The sequence below is a fragment of the Myotis myotis genome, unplaced genomic scaffold, assembly GCF_014108235.1.
Source record: "Myotis myotis isolate mMyoMyo1 unplaced genomic scaffold, mMyoMyo1.p scaffold_m19_p_22, whole genome shotgun sequence".
NCBI lineage: Eukaryota > Metazoa > Chordata > Mammalia > Chiroptera > Vespertilionidae > Myotis > Myotis myotis.
In genome coordinates this window covers 1,018,339-1,024,248 of record NW_023416327.1, presented here as the reverse complement: position 1 = coordinate 1,024,248, position 5,910 = coordinate 1,018,339, and the positions used below count along the sequence as shown (strand labels likewise).

The 5,910-nt window shown below is 47.3% G+C and overlaps 1 non-coding gene across 1 annotated transcript; it reads left to right on the top strand.

The window, feature by feature from the left end:
* Positions 1 to 959: 959 nt before the first annotated feature.
* Positions 960 to 1,032, top strand: TRNAK-CUU. Its single transcript has one exon. It is a non-coding gene; the product is annotated as a tRNA-Lys (tRNA).
* The last annotated feature ends 4,878 nt before the right edge of the window (positions 1,033 to 5,910 follow it).

Genomic DNA, 5,910 nt, shown 5'->3' with positions numbered 1-5,910 from the left:
ATAAAATAAAATAATAAAATAATCTGCTTCCCCCCCCCCCATCCTCCCTGTTTTTTTTGTTTTCATCCCCCCCCCCCACCCCCATTGCAAAGCAGAGCCTTCTCTCTGGGACTATTTGGGGGGGATGGGGCGCCAAAGATCTTATAGGAGAAAAGTCAGAATAAAGCTGGAATTTTTCGGGTTCATCCACGTCCTCCCTTTCCGTTTTGGGGGTGAGCAGACGCTCCGTGGTCTTTTCCCCTGGAGGTCAGGGCCTGCTTTTAACTTTTTATAGTATTTTTTATTTTTAAATATATTTCACAGAGAGCAAGGGAGAGAGACAGAGAGTCGGAAACATCGACTTGAGAGAGAAACATCGATGGGCCGCCTCCTGCACCGGTGCCCGCCACCGAGGCACGTGCCCGTGACCGGAACCGAACCCGGGACCCTTCAGCTCCGCAGGCCGGCGCTCTACCCACTGAGCACCACCGGCCGGGGCCTGCTTTTTTTTTTTTTTAGCTTTTTAATCAGCGCCTGTTGTGGGAAGAACCGGGGGTGGCGGAGCGGAACCGCCAGGAACCTCGGAACCGAACGGGCCGGGAGGCCAGCGGGGCAGCCGGGCTCTGCGGGCGGAGGACGGGCTTTCCTGCTCGTGCGTGGGGCTCGGTGGGTCGGGGACCCGGGATCCCCTGCCCTTTCCCCGCCCCCCAGCCCCCCGATTGCGTCCTGGGGTCCCGGACCACCCGCACCCACCGCGCGCTTCTGGCCGCAAGGGGGCCGCTTGGGGGGTTCGAGGACACAGTGTTTGTGCGCGAAACGGGGCATAAGGCTGAGAAGGAAAAAAAGCAAAAATGTTGATCCCCAAAATGAGAAAAACAAAACAAAACAAACCCCAAACTAAGACCGAAAGCAACGCCAGTCTTGGAGGAAGTGCGTCGGGACCCTTTGAAAGGACCGAGAGGCGGGCGGAGATGCCACCTGCCCGGCTAGCTCAGTCGGTAGAGCATGGGACTCTTAATCCCAGGGTCGTGGGTTCGAGCCCCACGTTGGGCGGTTCGCTTTTCTTTTCTCGTTTTGTTATTTTTTATTCTTTTCCTTCCCCAGTTCGATCTCAGACCTCATCCGGGGTTTCTCCTTTTTCCAACAATTGAAGACATAAAAAACAACAACTAGTGAGACGGAAGGAACTGGTGAAGAGGGAACCCAGGAAACCAGGGAGCCGCTCATCTGAGAAATACGCAAAGGTCAAAGGAAACAAATAAGCAAATAAGTAAGTAAATAAATAAATACGTAAAAAATCAATAAATGGAAAAATAAATAAAAAGAACGAAAGCAAGAAATACGCCAACGTTAAAATACATAAATGAGCAAATAAGTAAGTAAATAAATAGATACATAAAAAATAAATAAATAGTGGGTAGAGCATCGGCCTGCGGACTGACTCTCTATCTCTCTTCCTTCCTCTCTGTAAAAAATCAGTAAAAATATATTAAAAAAAAAAAAATAATAAAAATAATAAATAAATAAATAGAAATACGCAAAGATTAAAAATAAATAAAAAGAAAAAGAAATACGCAAAGGTTAAAATAAGTAAATAAGTAAGTAAATAAATACATAAAAATAAATAAGTAGTAATACACAAATGTTAAAATAAACAAACAAACAAACAAATAAATAAGTAAATAAATAGAAAGAAAGAAAGAAATAAGCAAAGGTTATCTGGTGTAGGAAAATATTGGTTACTTAAAGAAAAACAAAAAACAAACAAAAAACAGACAAACAAAAATATTGGTTGGGGAGTGGCCTATTGAAGCCAGAGGTCAGAAGACAGGAACATTTATGAAATTGTGGGGTGTGTAAATATTACTGAGGTCATCCCTGTGCAAACGTGGGAAATGTGATGTTTACAGCTGAACGCCATGTGACGTGCAAGATTCCTTTGGAGATCAGCTGGGCCTCACGGGGTGTACGATACAGATTAAGATCATGTCTGTACATTCCTTTACTTTATTTTATTTTTTTTACTTTGTGTATAAATTCCTTGCAATGCCTGCGCTTTCTGCCTGTGGGAAGGACTAGTGATTATCCCAGGCTGTTTTGAAACCTCTGGACGACTGGTTTTAGTCATTCGCTTTTATTTTAATCAGGTGGCTCCTGTGAACAGACCCTTGGGAGTTTTTTTTATTTTGTTTTCCCTAAATGAGTTATTCAAACGGAAAATTTCTCCTTCGGCCATTTTAGTCTCCAAACATACTTCCAAGCAAATAATGAGACTTTCCTAACATAACTCAATTTCTCAGGGCAAAAACGTTGCTTTTCTCTGCAAATTCTTTGTCTTAAATATTTTCTTTTTTTAAAAAAAAATAAATAACTTATTGATTTTTTATAGAAGGAAGAGAGAGGGATAGAGAGCTAGAAACATCGATGAGAGAGAAACATTGATCAGCTGCCTCCTGCACGCCCCCACTGGATATGTGCCTGCAACCCAGGTACATGCCCTTGACCGGAATCGAACCCGGGACCCTTCAGTCCGCAGGCCGATGCTCTCTCCACTGAGCCACACCGGTTAGGACAATATTTTCTTTCTTTTTTTTTTCTTTCTTTTTTTAATGTTTTATTGATTTTTAGAGAGAGAGGGAAGGAGAGGCATGGAAAAATAGAAACATTGATGAGAGAGAAATGTCATTGATCGGCCGCCTCTGGCAGGCCCCACCATGGGGATCAAGCCCGCAACCCAGGCCTGTGCCCTGACCAGGAATCAAACCCGTAGCAATCAAACCGGTTGGTCCCTGGGCTGACAATCGCTAAGCCACACTAGCTGGGCTTATATTTCTTCCCTCATTCCCAGCAATTCTCAGACATCCTCCACAATGACCATATATTATATATATTTTTTAATATATTTTATTGATTTTTTACAGAGAGGAAGGGAGAGGGATAGTTAGAAACATCGATGAGAGAGGAACATCGATCAGCTGCCTCCTGCACACCCCCCACTGGGGATGTGCCTGCAACCAAGGTCCATGCCCTTGACCGGAATCAAACCTGGGACCCTTGAGTCCGCAGGCCGACGCTCTATCCGCTGAGCCAAACCGGTCAGGGCCATGACCATATATTATTATTATCATCACTTCATGACACAATTTCAGACTTTGGAAGGAGCACACAGAAAATTTCAGCATCAGCAATGAAGGTCCCTAAATACCCTTGTTATTACAGAGGGGTACTTAATCACTAGGTGATGGGAGGAGAGGTAGAAGCTTTAAATAGATATAGATATAGATATAGATATAGATATAGATATAGATATAGATATAGATACAGATGATATAGATATAGATATAGATAGATATAGATAGATATAGATATATAGACATAGATATAGATATATAGATAGAGATAGATAGATAGATAGAGATATAGATATAGATATAAATATTTTATTGATTTCATATATATATTATTGATTTCAGAGAGGGAGGGAGAGGGAGCGAGAGATCGAAACATCAACGATGAGAGAGAATCACGGATCAGCTTCCCCCATGCACGCCCCACACTGGGGATGGAGCCTGCAACCCAGGCCTGTGGCCTGACCTGGGATGGAAGGTGACCTCCTGGTTCATAGGTCAAAGCTCAACCACTGAGTCACGCTGGCGGCCGGGCTGTGACCTTATTTGGAAATAAGGTTGTTGCAGACGGAATTCCTGAGGACGTCTGGCCATACCAGAGTGGAATGGGCTCTGCATCCAGGGTGACCGGTGTCTCTATGAAAAGGGGAAATTTGGAAACAGACGCACACAGGAGAACGCCCTGTGAAGGTGAAGGCAGGGATGGGGTGGTGCTTTTACCAGCCAAGAAGCGAAAGGGCGGAGATTGCCAGGAAACTTCTAGAAGCTGGGGGAGGAGGGGGGGCATGGAACAGATTCTTCCTCAGGGCCACCCAGATAACACATGTGCTGTGTAAGCCAGTTTACCGTATTCTGTCCTGATTATATCCCAGGGCACAGATATCATCCGCGTTCTACTGCGAGGCGATTTTTCATTTTAATGTTTTTGCACCTCACACTAGGCAATTGTCACCGTATCTTCATTTTGTTTCAAAAACCTCAGGAAAAGCAATGGTTTGTGCTGCTATTTGGGGGAGTGGGCAGATAAGGGACGGAGGTGGGAAAGGGACTTTTTCAGCCCTGGCTGGTTGACACGCGAACTCATTTTTTTTGGTTGATTTTTCTTTGTTAAAGGGCATTTAAATACATAAAATAAATATCAAACATATAAGTCTTTGTTTTACGATGGTTGCAAAGATCAAGAAATTTCTCTATGTGACACGGCACCAGAGTTAAGTTAGGGTTCTTCAAAATGCTGACAGAGAGAATTGCACAGAAGGGAGGAGACCCTAACGGTGAACGCGTGCCCAACAAACTGACCACACCTGACCGGCTCGGGGAAGGCCTGCCTGCATGGCGGCCTCGCCAACTCAGAGATGGGAAGTGTCTCCATAGGAGGGTCTGAAATTAAAACTTTCCAACCGAAAACGAGTCATGGCGGCGAGTCCTGTCCCGGCTGGTGTCTTCCTTGACAAAGGCCAATCTTTACCTGCGCTGAGCCTATGAAATCCTTCGGCACAAAATCCTTTTGTAATGTGTAAAATCAGGTGCAGCCCTGGCTGGTGTGGCTCAGCGGATAGAGCACCGGCCTGCGGACTCAAGGGTCTTCCGGGTTTGATTCCGGTCAAGGGCGCATGCTTGGGTTGCGGGGCTCAGTCCCCAGTGGGGGGGCGTGCAGGAGACATCAATGATTCTCTCTCAGCGTTGATGTTTCTCTCCCTCGCCCTTCCGCTCTGAAATCAACAAAAATATATATTTTTAAAAAATCCTTCCCTAGCCCAAACCGATTTGGCTCAGTGGATAGAGCGTCGGCCTGCGGACTGAGGGGTCCCATGTTTGATTCCGGTCAAGGGCATGTGCCTGGGTTGCGGGTATATCCCCGGTTGGGGGCGTGCAGGAGGCGGCTGATCGATGTTTCTCTCTCATCGATGTTTCTAGCTCTCTATCCCTCTCCTTTCTTCTCTGTAAAAAATCAATAAAATATATATATTTTTTAAATATATTTTATTGATTTTTTACAGAGAGGAAGGGAGAGAGATAGTTAGAAACATCGATGAGAGAGAAACATCGATCAGCTGCCTCCTGCAAATCTCCCACTGGGGATGTGCCCGCAACCCAGGCACATGCCCTTGACCGGAATCGAACCCGGGACCCCTCAGTCCGCAGGCCGACGCTCTATCCACTGAGCCAAACCGGCTTCGGCTAAATGTATTTTTCATCATCATAGACTGTGTTTTTGTCGCTGGAGTGAATTTTATTATTTCTTCAAGGTTCTTCACATACGTACACCTTAAGGGATATCAAGTAGGCATAACACGCTCTGAAAAAATTAGGGTTGGCACGCAGCATTTTGAGCCAGAGATTTTGCTGGTTTTGGCACGCACTCACAAAAAGGTTGCCCACCCCTGCTCTAGGGGCTCCAAGGCCAAGCTCCCGCCTGCATCCCCAGGGGACCCGGGTTTGAGCCCCGCAGGCCACGTGGGCTAGCGGTGAGCGGGGATGATTGATGGTGGATCACCCCCAGGCCTCGGGGCCCTCACGCTGCCCACGCCCCTTCCCCTCGCCAGCCGCCTCGCACCACGTCCCGGCGGCCCGCGGCCTGCACACACGGTGCCTTTCCCGCTCTTGATCGCCCCCACGAACCTCCTCCCTCCCGCACCCCAAACACCGCCCAGAATCAGGGGGGTGGGGGATGGGAGGCGGATGAGGAGGGGCCCCACGGAACTACAGTTCCCGGCATGCCTCGCGCGGCGCGACGCAGGGCGCGTGCGCGGCGTGCGCGGCGGCGGCGGGGACGGGCAGTTGGCAGTGCGGCTGCGCACTC